At 34.8% G+C, this 19,728-nt stretch overlaps 1 long non-coding RNA gene and 1 other non-coding gene across 2 annotated transcripts; one reads left to right on the top strand and one right to left on the bottom strand.

Annotated features, from left to right (window-relative positions):
- Window positions 1–1,133: 1,133 nt before the first annotated feature.
- Window positions 1,134–1,240, bottom strand: LOC146937791 (small nucleolar RNA R71). The gene has a single exon (XR_015033713.1). It is a non-coding gene; the product is annotated as a small nucleolar RNA R71 (small nucleolar RNA).
- A 14,016-nt stretch (window positions 1,241–15,256) lies between these two features.
- Window positions 15,257–16,166, top strand: LOC146937790 (uncharacterized). Its single transcript, XR_015031038.1, has 2 exons — window positions 15,257–15,640; window positions 15,720–16,166. It is a non-coding gene; the product is annotated as an uncharacterized LOC146937790 (long non-coding RNA).
- Window positions 16,167–19,728: the final 3,562 nt, after the last annotated feature.

Below are 19,728 nucleotides of genomic sequence, written 5' to 3'. Positions count from 1 at the left end.
TATATGGAAATTTAAATTCCATATTTTTTATTATCAAAATTTTTTTAATTTAGTTTTTTCCCATAAATTCTTTTTTGTAAAATTTTTTTTAAAAAAAAATTCAATGAATTTTTTTTATGAATTTTGAGTATTTAACTTTTTTATATTTTGAAATTAAAAATTCCAGGATAAAAAAGTCGTAAATTTTTTTTTTCTATTTTTTTATATTTCAGAATCTGAATTTTTTAAAAATAATTTTTCGATTTTTGAAATTTTTGGAAAAAATCTGAATATTCCAAAAAATCATAAAAATTTTGATAATAAAAAAAATTTAAGAATTTTTTCAAAAATATTTCCGTAAAAAAAAATTAATTTTCAAATTTTTTAAATTATTTTTTTATTAATTTTTATTATTTTTTAAATATTTTAATAATAATTTCTGATGTGGCAAGCAAAAAAAAATAAAAAATGAAAAAAAAATGTTACGTCAGCGCCACATAGGCGAATTTGCTGAGTTGGAGGGGGAGGGGTGTTTTCCGGAAAAAATTTTTTTTACAAGGGTGCAAACCGGACCGAAAATTTCATAAGGGTGAAAACCGGAAATGGCCTATATTACAGGGGTGAAAAACACTATTCACCCAATAAAAAATAAAATATTCTTTTTCTTTTTGCCTTCAACTTTTGAAGTTTTTTATTCTTGAATGCGAAAAACCATAAGTCTTGGAGAATTCGTTCCTGAGATTGAAAGGTTCTTCCGTGAAAGAAGATGAAACACACATAATAATAACGATATGGCTGAGGACCGCACTCTCAGAGAGTATGCAATCCCGTCTTCATATGAGCCATACGCTGTTATTGTGTACCCAACGGTTGAGGACAATTTTGAAATAAAACCTGCACTTATTTACTTAGTGCAGCAAAATCAATTTTTCGGATCACCCACCGAAGATCCGAATCTTCATATTTGAACTTTTTTAAGACTCAGTGGAACCTTGAAGGCAAACCAAGAGGCCGTAAGGCTGCAACTCTTTCCTTTTTCCTTAAGGGATAGAGCTAGTGCTTGGTTTCATTCATTGGAAGTTGGTTCTATCACTTCATGGGACCAAGTGAGGCAAGCATTCCTTGCCCGATTCTTTCCCCATAATAAAACTGTTCAATTAAGGAATCAAATCACACGATTCACTCAAAAAGATGGGGAATCCCTTTACGATGTGTGGGAGCGTTTCAAAGAAATGCTTAGGCATTGGCCCCATCCTGGTTTAGAAAAGTGGCTTATTATCCATGCTTTCTATAATGGTCTTTTGTATACCACAAAAATTAATGTTGATGCAACTGCATGTGGAGCTTTGATGAATAAAACTTACACAGCAGCATATGCTTTGATCGAGGACATGGCACAAAACCACTATCAGTGGACAAGTGAGAGAGCCATCATTGCTTCTTCACCCTCTAAAAAAGAGGCAGGTATATATGAAATTTCTTCCCTTGATCATCTAGCTGCTAAGGTTGACGCACTAACACACAAATTTGACAAAATTAATATTAGTGTTGTCATACCTGCTCCTGTTTCAGCTCTTTGTGAAGTCTGCGGTGTATTTGGTCATACTGGCGTTGAATGCCAACTAGGTAGTGCTATTGAAAGTATTGAGCAATTGAATTATTCTCAATGTAACCAAGGGATGAGGTCAAACCAAATTTTTTATAAAACTCCTCAAAATCTCTTTGGTCAACAAACAGCACCACCCGGTTATGCAAACAACCACGAAGTTCCTCAAAAATCTAGCTTGGAACTTTTAATGGAAAATTATGTTATAAATCAATCCAAGCAGCTCCAAGAGCTTAAGACTCAAACTGGATTTTTGAATGACTCTCTTGTCAAGCTTACACCAAAAGTGGACTCCATTGCTACTCACACTAGAATGCTAGAGACTCAAATATCTCAAGTAGCCCAAGAAGTAGCTATTTCCTCTCAAACCCCCGGAGTCTTTTCGAGCCAAACTAAAGCCAACCCCAAAGGCCTATTAAATTCTATTAAACTTAGGGATGGTAAGTAGTTAGAGGACCCCGTTATGAAAACTAAGACAATTGAGGGTGAGATAGAGAGCGAAAAACCACAAGGTGAGAAAGCCATAGGAGAAAGTGATAAGCCAATTGTTTCACCGCCTCATAAACCCAAAATTACTTTCCCACAAAGGCTTATTAAGCCTAACCTCAGAGTGATTGGGAGTTTTTCCATCCCTTGTGTGATTGTGTGTGAAACCATTAAGAAAGCCATGTGTGATCTAGGGGCTAGTGTCAGTTTGATGCCATTGTCCCTTTGTGAAAGGTTAGTTATAGGGTAGAGAAACCTTCTAACCGTCAAGCTAATGATTTTAAAGAAGTGTTTCGTGGGAAGCAACCCATGAGTTTAATTGATTTATTTTGTTTGTTTTGTTTTATTTTCATTTGTTTTGTAGGTAATTGTCCACTATGAGAAAAAAAAAGAAAAACTTTGAGCCTAGTGACCAGAAGCCTTGGCACGGCCCGTGCCTGTGGTGGCACGGCCGTGCATGTCCCTCATCCTTGCAAAACAATTTTCCAGAACCAGAGGCACGATCCGTGCCTGTAGAGGCACGGCCCGTGCCTGTAGAGGCACGGCCGTGCGCGACAGTCCAAACTTTATATCCAAAAAATTTTCCTTCTTCTTCCCTCATTCAAACAACACAGCCGTTTTTTATCTTTCAACTTCTCTCTCTAAACCTCCATAACCTAAACCTTCAAACCTCCATAATTTTCTCCAAACCTCACCAAATCACACAATTTTTAAACCAAAACAACTCTAAACTTCACCCGAAACTCATAAACCCACAAATTCGTACCCTAAAACCCTAACCCAAAAACCCCAATTTCTTCATCAATCCTCACCACAACACTCTAATTTCTTACTTAAAACCCAAACCCATCACCAAAACCACCTTTCCTACACAAAATCTTACAAAAACTAAACCTCCCAAACCAACCCAAACCAAGGTCAATGGTTTCAAAGAGAAAAGGTGGGAAATTTTCTTTATGTTGTTACTAACCCACAGGTACAAGAAGATCATGGTGATGATGGTGATGATGAGGAGGAGGAAGGTGCACATTTGCATGATGATCCGGTGCACCATGAACAAGAAGCCGGTGAGCATGACAATGATCGGTGGGCATGGATACAAACTGAAATTCAAAGAATAAGCACTGAGCAACAAAGACAAGGTGCTGAAATTTTCGGGCTACGCGGTGATGTCCAAAGGGGCAATCGTATGCATGAAGAAAACAACCACATGCTTTTAAGGATGATGCAGCATCTCAACCTCCAGGATCCCTCTACGGACCCCAATAAATTGTGAGCTTTCCTTATTCCTTTCTTCTCTTTCTTCTCCTTTCCTCTTCTTTCTTCTTTTCTTTTTCAAATCATTGAGGACAATGCTTCTCCCAAGTGTGGGGGGAGTAAATAAAGTGTCTTGTTTAGTTAAGTGTCGTAGTGTTTCCAAACTCCCTTGAATTTTAATTTTCTGTTTTGTTTTGTTGCGAAAGGCATGTAAAGCAGCTTGTTTATATTGTAAAATATGACATGACTCGCACCCATAACTTGCACCAAATTATCTGACTAGAAAAAACTTTCAGTCCCATCACCCATAACACGCACCAAATTATCATCAAACCAGCTACCCACTTCCAAATCTCTCCATCGTATGAATACTCATAATTTGTCACCACCACACACATCTTAATCATATCCTTCACTGACACAACCACCATCAACCCCATACCTCGCCACTAACAACTTATACCACAAACTATCCTGATCCACAAACAACCTCTAACACCACTTATCTAACGATGCCAAATTAAATTCCCTAATCTTGCGTATCCCAAACCTTTGTACTTATTTTTCTAAGCAAACCATGTCCCATTTGATATAAGGTATTTTCATATTTTCTCCACACCCTCCCTAGAAAAAAAACATTCAAAAATAGATTCAAGAGAAAAAATGATACCGGTGGGAGCCTTGAAGAGGGAGAGGAAATAGATCAGGAGAGACGACATGACAAATTTCAAGAGCACCAAACGACCCTCATTGATATGATGACTTTTCCAACCAGATAACCTTTTTTCTTATTCACTCAAGCAACATGTACCAAAATCTTAAACGACGTGACCTATCCAAATACATAAAAGGGGTTTTACCAGTTTTACAATTCAACACCAAAGTTGCCTCATTTAACCATGATCCCAAGACATTCACCCCCACCATTCTGCTTTTACAGAAATTTACTTTCAGCCCAGATATAATTTTAAAGAATATAAGAATTGCTTTCAGATCTCTAACATTATCCTAACTCTTTCCCCCAACAACAACATATCATCAACAAATTGTAAATGAAAATATTCACTCTCTGTGTTACCAAACCTGTAAAATGAGTATAAACCTGCCACCACAGTAGCATGCATCATATCTATAATAGATCATCCTTCCTTAAATCGTCTCTAAAGTAAACTCTCATCGAACTCCCATTGACAAGCACATATGTTGTCGCAGTAGTAATGCATTCCATAATTTATTTCCTCCACAAAACTGGGAAATTCCTTTTAGCCATTACATCCTCTAAATACTTTTAATTAACATAGTTGTATGTCTTTTCAAAAATCAACCTTAAATAGTAGTAACTCTTTGTAATTTTTTTCTTGCTTCATCAACCACCTCATTTTCTATCAAAATGCTATCAAGAATATATCTACATGTAATGAACGTTGACTGAATCATATATGATACTTCTAATCACCAAGTGCAGTCGGTTAGCCAACACTTTAGCCAAAATTTTATACATACAACCAACAAGGAAAGTCTATCTAAAATCGTTCAACAACTACATTTGGAATTAAAACAATGAAAGTGCAATTCAAATCTCTTACCAGCTTACATTTTATTTACTTTCTGCCCTGAAATAATTTTAAACAATATAAGAATCGCTTTCAGATCTCTAACATTAGCCTAACTCTTTCCCCCAACAACAACAACATATCATCAACAAATTGTAAATGAAAATATTCACTCTCAGTGTTACCTAACCTGTAACCTGAGTATAAACCTGCCACCACAGTAGCATGCATTGTAGCATGCATCATATCTATAATAGATCATCCTTCCTTAAATCCTCTCTAAAGTAAACTCCCCGTCGAACTCTCATTGACAAGCACATATGTTGTCGCAGTAGTAATGCATTCCATAATTTATTTCCTCCACAAAACTGGGAAATTCCTTTTAGCCATTACATCCTCTAAATAATTTCAATTAACATAGTTGTATGTCTTTTCAAAAATCAACCTTAAATAGTAGTAACTCTGTCATTTTTTTCTTGCTTCATCAACCACCTCATTTGCTATCAGAATGCTATCAAGAATATATCTACATGTAATGAATGTTGGCTGAATCATATATGATACTTCTAATCACCAACTGCAGCTAGTTAGCCAACACTTTAGCCAAAATTTTATACATACAACCAACAAAGAAAATCTATCTAAACTCATTCAACACCTACATTTGGAATTAAAACAATGAAAGTGCAATTCAAACCTCTTACCAGCTTACTATTTATATGAAGTTCCGCCATAAACCACATCACATCACATCACTTTTAAGCTCTATCGATAAATCCTTAATAAACCCAAATTAATCTCATCTGGACCCGAACTTTTAAAACTCACAACTAGCATTAAGGTGAAAGTCATCCACCCCTGATCTTTTCACTTTTTTTTTTGGTCAAGTAGCCTAGAGGCTGGAGAAATTCACCTTAAAGATGAAATAGTGGGGTGTCCGGGGTTCGAACCCCGACCCCTACATACATAATGCATTATCCCTTACCTAGTGAGCTAAGCTCATGGGGACAATTGTTTGTGCTGTCATCCAAAAGAAGCTAGGAATTGAAACTTTCATGTTCATTGTAATTTTTTATTTTTATTTTATTAAACTTCCTTTGGAAATGTGAGTATTGTTTGCATGCATGGTTAAACCAAACACATGTTTCATCATATATTCATACCAGTACATTTTAGACGTGGGAGAATATTTATTTATTAGAAAATTGTTGTTGACACATTCCATATGGCTGGGACACACATGTAAAATACATTTTTGCCCCCTCGGCAGTTAACTGCCGAGGAATTCAAAATACGGCTGCAGTTAACTGCAGAGGAATTCCTCGGTAGTTAACTGCCGAGCAAAACTGTTTCATCAGATGAAACAGTCACCTGCTCCCCCTACACACTATTTTCTCATCATCTTCCATACAACTCCAATCCAACCCAAAATCCTAAATTTTTTTTCATCAAATCTTGCTCCAAAATGATTCAAGCATCAAGCATAGGATGTATCAACACACTTTTGACGTAAAAAAACAGGTATTGTGCATTTTATTCGGTTTATTTTTTGGATATGTCATGGTTTTACAACGTCAGTTATGTAACACTGTCATGGGGAATCTCGGTAGTATACTACCGAGGGAAACCTCAGTACCTTACTGCCGAGGAAAACCTCGGTAGTTAACTACCGAGGAACTCTTGGGAAAAAATTTTGGTGCGAAAAAATGGCAGCTACTGCCATTTTTTCCAATCTTTTTTTTCTTTGTTTTTTTTTTGTTTTTTTTGTTTTAGTTCATTATGGCATTAATGTTTATGCATTAGTAAGTTGTTAATTTATATTTTTGTGTTATTTAATTATAGTAATGACCGAGAACGCGGAAGATGTTTCGGGAGAGACAAAACGTAATTTTGTCCAAATTTCCGGAGATGTCAAACTGCCTAAGGTTGAAGTCAAACCAAACATTGATGGAGCTTCCGTCCATGTTGAAGCTTCTAAATATTTTAGCCCCGGTGTCGTCACACTTCAAGCCTACGAAGTTGACACAGCTAGGTTTTTTTTCTGACGACATTAAGTTTCAAGATAGAGAAGAATTGCTTGGGTGGGTACGTTGTCAAGCAAATAAGGCGGGATTTACAATTATTACACAAAGATCAAGCTTGATCCATCCAATATTGCGCCTAGTGTGTGAAAGGAGTGGAGCTCATAAAGTGCCTAAAAAAAACCGAAGCATACGACAACGGGCTCAAGAAAATGCGGGTGCTTGTTCATGATTAGTGGATATCAAAGTACGCAAACAAAGGAATGGGGATTGAACATTCTTAATGGAGTTCACAACCATGCGATGGAGCCGGCTTTAGAAGGACACATTCTTGCCGGTAGATTAAAGGAGGATGACAAGAAGATTGTACATGACTTGACCAAGAGCAAGATGCTTCCAAGAAATATTTTGATACACTTGAAGAACAAAAGACCACATTGCATGACAAATGTGAAGCAAGTGTACAATGAACGTCAAAAAATATGGAAGGCAAATAGAGGTGACAAGAAGTCGTTGCAATATCTAATCTCGAAGTTGGAGGAGCACAACTATACTTATTACTCAAGAACACATGGTGAAAGTAATACAATCGAAGATATCTTTTGGGCTCATCCAACATCCGTTAAGTTGTTTAACAATTTTCCAACGGTTTTGGTTATGGACTCCACCTACAAAAGCAACTTGTATAAGATGCCAATGTTTGAGGTAGTTGGGGTAACTTCGACCGATTTGACATATTCGGTTGGGTTTGGATTCTTGATGCATGAGAAAGAGGAAAAATTTGTTTGGGTTTTAAAAATGTTGCGTAAACTTCTTACTTCAAAGATGAATATGCCTAAGGTGATTGTTACCGACAGGGATGGGTCTTTGATGAAAGCGGTTGGAATTGTTTTCCTGGAAAGTTATGCTATGAATTGTTACTTTCATGTGCAAGCAAATGTTAAACAAAGGTGCGTCTTAGATTGTAAATATCCTTTGGGAAAAATGGATGAGAAAGAGGTGAGTAATCGCGATGTTGTCAAGAAGATCATGAGGGCATGGAAAGATATGGTTGAATCGTCCACTCAAGAGTTATATGCAAATGCATGAGTGGAGTTCCAAAATGCTTGTAGTGATTTCCCACCTTTCCTAGCCTATGCCATGACCACCTTGAATGAAGTGAAGGAGAAAATAGTGAGGGTATGGAAAGCCCGTGTGTTGCATCTTGGTTGTAGATCCACCAATAGGGTAGAATCGGCTCATGCTTTGGTGAAGAAATATTTGGACAATAGTGTGGGTGATTTGGGTACTTGTTGGGAGAAAATACATAACATGTTGTTGCTTCAGCACACTGCGATACAAACAGCCTTTGGTCAGAGCGTTACCGTGTTGGAACATAGATTCAAAGATGTCACTTTGTACTCCAACTTAGGTGGTCATGTGTCTAGATATGCTTTGGACAACATTGCTACGGAAGAGTCACATTGTAGGGAAACGTTGTGCATGAACAAGGAAATTTGTGGTTGTGTTCAAAGGACATCTTACGGCCTACCATGTGCATGCAAAATTGCAACTAAACTCCTTGAAGAAAAGCCAATTTTATTGGATGAGATACACCACCATTGGCAAAGGTTACGCATAGGAGAAGAAAGTAATGAACTTGGTTTTTCGGTCGATGATGAGTTGAAGGGTATTGTAGAACGTCTCAAGAAACTCCCTTTCCAAATGAAGCTTGAAGTCAAAGAGGCTTTGCGGCAATTGGCATTTCCTGAAACCACCATGATGTCTCCACCACCACAAAAAGCAACAACCAAGGGAGCCAAGAAAAAAGTGGACATTGCGAGGTCTAAAGGAAGAATTACATCGACTAGTCGGATCCCTTCTTCTTGGGAGGTTGTTGATTCCCAAAATTCGGATAGTCAACCGTCACCATCACCAACAACATCATCATATAAAAGGAAAAAAGGTGCTCGTCTTGGTAAAACACCAATTTCCCCAGTTCCACCACCTTCTCGGTATCCAAAGCCTAAGGCTATCCCGGTTATGAGGCCTATTGATTATATGCCACGCTTCATGCTTCCATTTATTGAAAAAGTGGTGGATGTTATTGGCGATGGACATTGTGGATTCCGGGCTATAGCCGAGTTCATGGGCTTAACCGAACAAAATCATCTCATGATTCGTACACATCTTATTCAAGAATTGAAAGATCATAGAGATGATTATGTTGAAGTATTTGCGGGTGAGGATCGTTATAACTACATTTTAAATGGCTTACATCCTCCCGCAAATACAAAAAGTTGTGCACATCTTGTTGATAAGTGGTTGACTTTTCCGGACATGGGGCACATTGTTGCTAATTATTACAAAAGGTGTGTGGTTGTGTTGACAAATCTTGAAGTTGGTAACTCGGAATATTTTTTTCCACTAAGAGGGCCACCACCGCCGGGTAAGCAAAAAACTCTCATCATGTGCCTTGGGGTAATTCCTAATCACTTTGTGCTTATTTACTTGAAGAATGGTTGTCCACTACCTCCATCATCTACGGAGTGGCACAATCACAAGAAACAAGATGCAGTGACTTGGGAAGATGAGTATTTGGATCAACATGAGTTGTTCCGAAAGCTCATGGCTATTGAAAGTGGAAACAAACCGCCGAAACCACAAAAGGAATCAAACAAAGCGGCGCCTATTTTGTTGGACACACCCGAAAACCAAAGCAACAATTTGAAGTTATTGCGGAAGATGAGGAAGATTTTATGTCACTTGATCTTCTCCAATCACTTGGCCATTAACGAGTGATTTTTTTTGTCGGTGTTAGTCCTTTTTTTTGGTAGAAATTACACCGACGTATATTTTGGGGTCAAAATTGTAATGCCAATTTTTTGTGGCCAATATATAAGTAACATTATGTAATTTATATTGATATATATGATAACATGACTTTTATTGACTTGAAACTAGTGCAATACTTATTTATAGCTTATTAATGTTTACGCATTTGATTTATTCGTTATTACATTCCATTTAATTTTGTTCTAATCTATGATTATTTTGTTAAAGCTTTTGTCAAGTGAAACATGTCTGAGGTTGCAAGAATTGAAGGGCGTGTTAGGTACTGCGCGTTTAAGAAGACGGTTAAGGTTATGATAACACCGACAGACTCTCTTGATGATTTGAAGACACAACTTAACACTTATTTTGAGCATCTTGGTGAAAATCAATATACACGTCACTTGTCTGCTCTAATGCCATGCATAGACCTAGGAGAATATAAAGATGAATTCGCATGGAAAACGGCAAGCTATATGCCTTGGATTATTAAAGACGATAGCGACGTCGGATTTATGTTTAGGAATATGGTGGAAAATAATGTATTATATATATATGTTCGTTCCATATGCAATTGTAATGAATGTAAGTAGGGATTTAATTTAATGATGTGAATGAGTTGTAATGTGTTGTTTGATTATGGACACTATGTTCCGTTTTGATGAATTTCAAACTTTTGTGTGGTTTGAACCAAATGTCGGTTTGATTTAATTATGGACAAATGTAAAAGATATTGTATTTTTCTTGTTTATGACCGAGTTTCATTGTTGTATAATTTGAATTGCCTATGAAAATGCTCTGGTGAAATTACAGGTCAAAACTGGCCTAAAAACGGCTTGGTAAGGGTTAGCATTAATGCAGAACCTGCTGTCTGCATAAATGCTTTCCTCGGCAGTACCCAATCATTTTGTTTTAGATTCCTTACCAGTAGTGGCCATAAACTTATTTTTCGGTTACTTTAACGTAGTGTCCCACTGCCATTATTCGCATTAAAATTAACAAAACACTGGATTAATGTCTCCCTGCTTCCCACCGGGACAGAAATAAACTATGCGAAATTAAGTTTCAGAAAATTAAAATAAGAGAATGATATTTCTGCATCATACATTTATTTTATACACGTATATGATCAAGTTATTCTTTGGTTCCTTAGAAAAAAGACCTTGGTAATTCGAAATTTGACCCGAGGAAAAGTAAAGTCCGACTACGAATGGTTAAAAATTGAACTGAAATTTTCATAAACAATTCGTCCATTAGCCAAGAATTACTCTAAAACTTAATTTCTTAAAATGTTTGTATGATTATCTTTTTTTTTTTTTTTTATACATTGAGTGCTTCGAATCAAATCCTTTGGAGAGTTTTCCATCGTCTTCAAGTTGCTTGGAGGAAAGGTTATAGAGATATCATAGTATTTAGAGACTATATATTATACGTTGCTTGTTCCTTGTGGGAAGGTTGTAACTTTTGTGTGGTCGAGGCAATATTCGTTCAATTAATATTTTGTGGGATAATAGTTGATTTGGTCCTTGTGTAACAAGTAGCCACAATAATGTCTTATTGTATCAAATTTTAAAAATAGTTCTTGATTGTGTTCGATTAATATTGACGTATTAGTCCATCAATATATACATACTTATTGTCATGTACATCCTTATTAGTACTTTTTTTTTTTTAACTTGATATCCAACCCAAGAGCCGATTAATCTGGGGGGTGGGGGGAGGGTTTAAAGCCAAATATAGCTTTGTATGGACTTTGCCCATCGAAATTGGCATTATAGGGAATCGAAACTGAGGCCTCGAGATGAACACACTCCAAGTCTCATGCAACCACTAGACCAACCCCTTACTTAAGTCATATAAAAAGAGTTAATATCAATATTGAATGACTTTTATTGATTAACGAAATATGTAAACAGATAGTATTTTAAAATTTCGATACATACAACCAACAAGGAAAGTCTATCTAAAATCGTTCAACAACTACATTTGGAATTAAAACAATGAAAGTGCAATTCAAACCTCTTACCAGCTTACTTTTTATTTACTTTCAGCCCTGAAATAATTTTAAAGAATATAAGAATCGCTTTCAGATCTCTAACATTAGCCTAACTCTTTCCCCCAACAACAAATTAACAAATTGTAAATGAAAATAGGCTTAATACATCCCCAGGTCCCTTAACTTATTTTTTCTTCTCACTTCAGTCCCTTAACTATTAAATGTGTCAATTTGGTCCTTAAAAAACGAACAATTCATCGATTTGGTCCAATTTTATTAATTTTAAATCCGTAAAAAAGAAGACCGTTGGATCAAGGAAGTTCATCATATCTTACCGTGTACCACCAACACCTAAGTATCTGAAATTTAATTTTTAAAAATAATATAAATACGTTTATATTAATTTAGAAATAAAAAAATCTAAAAAATTTTAAAATTAATTTTCAAAAATAAAAAAATTCTAAAAAATTGGAAAATTAATTTTCAAAAATAAAAAAAATCTAAAAAATTGGAAAATTAATTTTCAAAAATAAAAAAATTCTAAAAATATGAAAAACATTTATGGTTAATGTATTTTTTTTTGAAAGAATTTATGGTTAATGTATTAAAAACATCAAATCCTTCTACATGTTTGCCGTTCCTCCTCCTTCTTATTCTTCTTCTTCTCAGATCTCTCCTTTTCCTTCCTCCTCTTCTTCTTCTTTGATGTTCCATTCAATCATTCATCAATTCATTTTCTTCAAATTGAATTTCTGGAAAACAAAATTCTGGAAAACGGCATGGTCGAAATTCAGATCGAAATCCACCCAAATCCCTCTCGTTTTATTATCTGGATCCGCCTTGTGATCTTCAGTTGCCGCTGCAATCAAGTATGCCTATATCATATTCGATTTCTGATCTCTTTTCATATCAAGTCGAAGTGGTCGTTGTCGTGCGCTTGTGTTGTTCATATTTCTTTAATTTTCTGGTTTTTTTGTTGTTTTTGTTCGTTGACAAACAATTCCATAAAGCTTTTGTGATGTGTTGAATCAATTTGGGATAAATTTCGATTGCCTTGAATCAATTCTTGCTTGTTTTTCTTCTTCTGTTTGTGTTGAATCAATTTGAGAAAAATTGGTTTGAGTAAAAAACTGGATTTATTGCTTTAGATTGCGGAGGTGGTTATGGTGGTGGTGGTGGTTATGGCAGTGGTTATGAACCTGTCGAATCTTTTCGGTTTGATTTTGGGTTTTTTTAAAGTTTGATTCTTTCTATTTTGAGGGGTTTATGTTACTAGGAAGAAGCTTGATATTGGAAGGAATTATGTTACTGGATCTTGGGATTTTTGTTGTTGTGTAGTGAGATATGGATTTGATGAATTTTTGGTAAAGGAGGAACTTGGTGTTGAAGATGATGATTGAAGAATGATGAATTTTAATCATCAGAATTTTAATCATGAAAAATTTTAATTTTTTATTTCGAAAATCTATTAAAATAAATTATCATAATTTTAAAAATGATTTAAAATAAATTATCATAATTTTTTTCAAATTTTTTAGATTTTTTTTTATTTTTGAAAATTAATTTTCCAATTTTTTAGAATTTTTTTATTTTTGAAAATTAATTTTAAAATTTTTTAGATTTTTTTATTTCTAAATTAATATAAATTGATTTATATTATTTTTAAAAATTAAATTTCAGATACTTAGGTGTTGGTGGCACACGGTAAGATATGATGAACTTCCTTGATCCAACGGTCTTCTTTTTTACAAATTTAAAATTAATAAAATTGGACCAAATCGATGAATTTTCGTGTTTTTAAGGACCAAATTGACACATTTAATAGTTAAGGGACTGAAGTGAGAAGAAAAAATAAGTTAAGGGACCTGGGGATGTATTAAGCCATGAAAATATTCACTCTCAGTGTTACCTAACCTGAGTATAAACCTGCCACCACAGTAGCATGCATCATATCTATAATAGATCATCCTTCCTTAAATCCTTTCTAAAGTAAACTCCCTGTCGAACTCTCATTGACAAGCACATATGTTGTCGCAGTAGTAATGCATTCCATAATTTATTTCCTCCACAAAACTGGGAAATTCCTTTTAGCCATTACATCCTCTAAATACTTTCAATTAACATAGTTGTATGTCTTTTCAAAAACCAACCTTAAATAGTAGTAACTCTGTCATTTTTTTCTTGCTTCATTAACCACCTCATTTGCTATCAGAATGCTATCAAGAATATATTTACATGTAATGAATGTTGACTAAATCATATATGATACTTCTAATCACCAACTGCTGCCAGTTAGCCAACACTTTAGCCAAAATTTTATACATACAACCAACAAGGAAAATCTATCTAAAATCGTTCAACACCTACATTTGGACTTAAAACAATGAAACTGCAATTCAAACTTCTTACCAGCTTACTATTTATATGAAATTCCACCATAAACCACATCACATCACATCACATCACTTTTAAGCTCTATCGAGAAATCCTTAATAAACCCAAATTAATCTCATTTGGACCCGAACTTTTAAAACTCACAATCCCACACAACTAGCATTACTGTTACCTCGTCTTCTCCAAACGATGTAATCAACTCCCCCTTTCAGTGAATCTGAGAGTCTTACGGTGAAAGTCATCCACCCCTGGTCTCTTCACATTGTTTTTTTTTTTTTTGGGTCAAGTAGCTTAGAGGCTGGAGAAATTCATCTTAAAGATGAAATAGTGGGGTGTCCGGGGTTCGAACCCCGACCCCCTACATACATAATGTATTATCCTTTATCCTTTACCAAGTGAGCTAAGCTCACGGGACAATTGTTTGTGCGGTCATCCAAAAGAAGGTAGCAATTGAAACTTCCATGTTCATTGTAATTTTTTATTTTTATTTTACAAAACTACCTTTGGAAATGCGAGTATTGTTTGCATGCATGGTTAAACCAAACACATGTTTCATCATACATTCATACCAGTACATTTTAGACGTGGGAGAATATTTATTATGCCCAGTACCCAATCATTTTGTTTTAGATTCCTTACCAATAGTGGCCATAAACTTATTTTTCGGTTACTTTAACGTAGTGTCCCACTGCCATTATTAGCATTAAAATTAACAAAACACTGGATTAATGTCTCCCTGCTTCCCACCGAGACAGAAATAAACTATGCGAAATTAAGTTTCAGAAAATTAAAATAAGAGAATGATATTTCTGCATCATACATTTATTTTATACACGTATATGATCAAGTTATTCTTTGGTTCCTTACAAAAAAGAGCTTGGTAATTCGAAATTTGACCCAAAGAAAAGTAAAGTCCGACTACGAATGGTTCTATTTAGAAATCGAACTGAAATTTTCATAAACAATTCGTCCATTAGCCAAGAATTACTCTAAAACTTAATTTCTTAAAATGTTTGTATGATTATCTTTTTTTTTTTTTTTTTTTTTTTATACATTGAGTGCTTCGAATCAAATCCTTCGGAGAGTTTTCCATTGTCTTCAAGTTGCTTGGAGGAAAGGTTATAGAGATATCATAGTATTTAGAGACTATTAGGCATGGCAACAATACCCGTCCCCGTGGGTACCCGCCCATACCCACCCAAAGTTGACGGGTTTTCCCCGCTTTGACTGGGTTTGGGTATGGGTATGGGTTTTCCCCGATTCCAAAACACGGGTATGGGACGGGTAACGGGTATATAGGTACCCACCCCGAACCCATACCCATACCCTACCCGAATGTATAAAATTACTTTTTTACCCCTTTTTTTTTTATATAAATAGAAACACAAGAACAAAACCCTAGATCTATTTCATTCCTCCAGTCCAGCGGCCGAAATTGCTTTCTGTTCTGCATTCTCTCTCAACGCGCAGTGCTGCTCATTTCATTCATTCCATTCTCTCAATGACTCATTGGCTTTCTTGATAGTTTGCCACTTAAGTACTTTATGAAATATATACTACTTAGTTCTTTAGATTGATTATGTCTATCTTTTCTGATTCAAATTTACCTCTTTCAGGTAAAGGTCTTCTTTGCTGTCTCTGAAAGTGTTGCAGCTAGAATTGAGCTACAAGATTCCTTCTACAAACATTCGGCTGAAGAGGTGAGAAGAGAAGCTGAGTTAAGGAGAAAAAAGATTGAAGAGTCTCAGCTTTTAATCCCAAAGTCACTTAAAGAAAAGCAAGCTAAAGCTGCGAAGAGGAGATACACAAGAACTATTATTAGGATTCAGTTTCCAGATGGAGTTGTACTTCAAGGTGTATTTGCTCCATGGGAACCAACTACGGCTCTGTATAAACTAAATTGTTTTCTTTCCTTACTTTCACTATTCTCTTCTTTTCCCCTTTAATGGTGGGGGATATAGATACAATTTATTTGTTCCTCATTTTCATTCATAATTTTGTGACAAACAATATTGTAGTCAGATACATCTTTAAACAAAAAGAAATCATTATTGATGTTGTTATTTGGTATTGCTGTTGAGCATTCTACTGATGGTATTGCTTTGGGGTTTTTTTTCTTTGTTTCTGCTACTATTGGTTTGATAATTTTTTTATTAAAAAATATTCACTATGGGTACGGGGATGGGGATGGGATCCCCGAACCCGTCGGGGACGGGGATGGGATTCAATTTCTCATCCCCGTTGGGTATGGGTAGGGTAATGGGTAAGTTTTTGAGAATAGGGTATGGGGATGGGGAAGGTAATACCCGTCCCCACCCGTACCCATTGCCATGCCTAGAGACTATATATTATACGTTGCTTGTTCCTTGTGGGAAGGTTGTAACTTTTGTGTGGTCGAGGCAATATTCGTTCAATTAATATTTTGTGGGATAATAGTTGATTTGGTCCTTGTGTAACAAGTAGCCACAATAATGTTTTATTGTATCAAATTTTAAAAATAGTTCTTGATTGCGTTCGATTAATATTGACGTATTAGTCCATCAATATATATATACTTATTGTCATGTACATCCTTATTAATACTTTTTTTTTTAACTTGGTATCCAACCCAAGAGCCGATTAATCGGGGGGGGGGGGGGGGGGGGGGGTTTAAAGCCAAAGACTTAAAAGGGGAATTAGTCACTTTAGTCCCTGAATCGGAAGGGATTCGTCAATTTAGTCCCTGAATGCAGATAAATTGCAAAATAGTCCCTGAATGTAGACTTTGTTCGTCAATTTAGTCCCTGAATGCAAACTTTGTTAGTCAATTTAGTCCCTGAATGTAGACTCCGTTAGTCACTTTAGTCCCTGAAATTGACCATGCAGGGACTGTTTTGCAATTTCTCTTCATTCAGAGACTAAAGTGACGAATCCTCTCCTATTCAGAGACTAAAGTGACTAATTCCCCTAAAAAAAAGACATTGACAAACTAATACTAGTAAAAAGGAAAAACATTGGGAAACTAATTAAAAGTTAGAATATTAAGCTATCCAACAAAAAAGACCGTTTCTTTCAAAAAAACAAAAAAGACAGTTAGAATTTACTCCCTCCGTTTCAAAATGAGTGTCGTTTTAGGTGTTTACACACATATTAAGAAATGCAATGATTAAAAGAAAGAGAATGGTTATTTTACCAAATTATCCTTATTAACTATTGGTTAGTTTTAAAAGTAATGTTTTGGAAGTAGTATGCAGAGTATTAATTGGAGGGTACAATTGAAAAGAAAAAGTTATTATTGCATTGGAAACTGAAAGTGACATTCATTTTGAAACAAATTTTTTTGGCTAAAACGACACTCATTTTGAAACGGAGGGAGTAATAAATGACTTTTAGTTATCCAAAAGAAAAGTTATTTGTTTTTAATGTACTTGATAAGACCGGTTTTTAATTATTTTGAAGATGCAATTTCAGTGTACTTAAAAATGTAGCATTTATTTGGGTCAAAAAAAAATGTAGTATTTATAATTTTGATATATTCAAAACTATACTCTAATACTCCTTCCGTCTCAATGTCTCGTTAGCTGTTATCTTTTTATTGGGGAATTAGTCACTTTAGTCCCTCAATGGAGATGAATCGTACTCCTTCCGTCTCAATGTCTCGTTAGCTGTTATCTTTTTATTGGGGAATTAGTCACTTTAGTCCCTCAATGGAGATGAATCGTCATTTTAGTCCCTGAATGCAGAGAAATTACAAAACAGTCCCTGAATGCAAACTTTGTTAGTCAATTTCGTCCTTGAATGCAGAGAAATTGCAAAATAGTCTATGAATATAAACTCTGTTAGTCAATTTCGTCCCTGAGATAGAAGTTCTGGTAATGTTGGAGAACATAAAGTTCTATCTCAGGGATGAAATTGACTAACAGAGTTTACATTCAGGAATTGTTTTGCAATTTCTCTTCATTCAGGGACTAAAGTGACGAATCATCTCCCATTCAAAGATTAAAGTGACTAATTCCTTTTTTTTTATTCACAATTGTTATTGACACTATAAAAACTCATCGTAAGTTATTGATTCCCCACAAAAATCCAAATGCTGTCGCCAACTTGAACAAAAAGATGAGGTAGTATAACTACACGCATATCAACATCCCCTGACATCTTTTTATTCTCTAGTCTTTTAAATGGAGATGCACATGAGCATGAGCATCCATTTGACATAAATCAGATCTTCAATAATTATGTTAAACAAGAGTAAAAATATATTACCAAATCAAGGCTAGATATCAACTAAATTTATTTTATTTTATTTTATTTAATCTATCTGTTGAACACACACAATATGATTGTATGTGAATTGTAAAATTTGTAAGAGTTCACCTCGGAGAGACTTCACACAATGTAAGTGTTTGTCTTTTCAGACGTGTCTTAAGAGATACTCAACTTTATAAGCAGATGATGATGCAATCAACATGACCTTCACACGAGCGTTGTCGCTGTCCAATTGAGCAGGGGATGATAACTTTTAAATGATTTGAAACCTTTAATTAATTAGTTAATTTTTTTTAATGGATTATTTTTAATTATTTTTAATTTATTCTCTTGTGAATAAAGAAAATTCAGTTGAAAAGGTATAAAACTACCTTATGTGTCCCATAAGTTGCTTAAATGAGATTAGTTTATGTTAAATAACGGTGCATGAGTTTTAAATAATGTTTGTCACTTCGTCTACGAGATAATAAGAGAGATTATTTGAATATTTCCAATCAACTTTTTTATTCTCCTTTACAAAAAACCAACACATTCGATTAAGGTCAATGAACGAATGAGAGCATATGCATGTATTCTTTTAGTTTTCAAAGTTCGTACTTGCAACTTATGTCTTCAATCTTCATTCATAGACTTGAGAGGTATTTTGGTGTCATGGAATGAAATGCAGTTCAGCAAAATATGTGAACATGAATTTTCTTCTTAATATTAGTTCATTTTTGAAAAGAAATCACTTGGAAAACAATTTTTATTATTATATTCTATAAAAATACATTGATTTTTCTCAAAAAAAAAAAAAAAAAAGAGGGATCTGTAATAAAAGAAATAGATTTGATATGTTGAAAGATGCTTAAATTCCTCATTAAAATGTTCTTGTTCTAATGTACTTGTGGAATATATTGTGAGCCTACACATTTCTCTTGACCTAAACCCAACTTGAAAGCCTACTTCACTGATTTCCTCATCTCATCATCTTATCAAAGAAAAGGTAGTACGATTAGCTATATTCTGTCATCCCTCTCTACTTGAAAAGCAAACAGATTTTCCAGACCTAAAAATTTGAGTGAGCTGCATTTTAAAGAGCTTATTTACACCTTTTTAAGCATCTTTCAACAAGAATGTTTTGATGCATATTTTGAAGAGCTTACTCACGACTTTTTTGAACGTATTTTGCGACATAATAAACACGTATATGAGCTTATTTACGACTTTTTGGTGGTATAGGACGAAATGAAGTGGAATAAAATGAAATAGGATAGCCAATTTTTAAGAAAGTTGATGTTATATCATTCCATTCCATCCTATAGTCCCGATACAAACAAGTGTATTTCAATTTTCCTTTTGTTCTTCAACAATATAAAGACATTATCATCAACCACG

This window comes from Medicago sativa, chromosome 3, assembly GCF_051527215.1.
Source record: "Medicago sativa cultivar Bolivia chromosome 3, Bolivia_mono, whole genome shotgun sequence".
NCBI lineage: Eukaryota > Viridiplantae > Streptophyta > Magnoliopsida > Fabales > Fabaceae > Medicago > Medicago sativa.
This window is presented reverse-complemented; position numbering and strand designations above follow the sequence as displayed.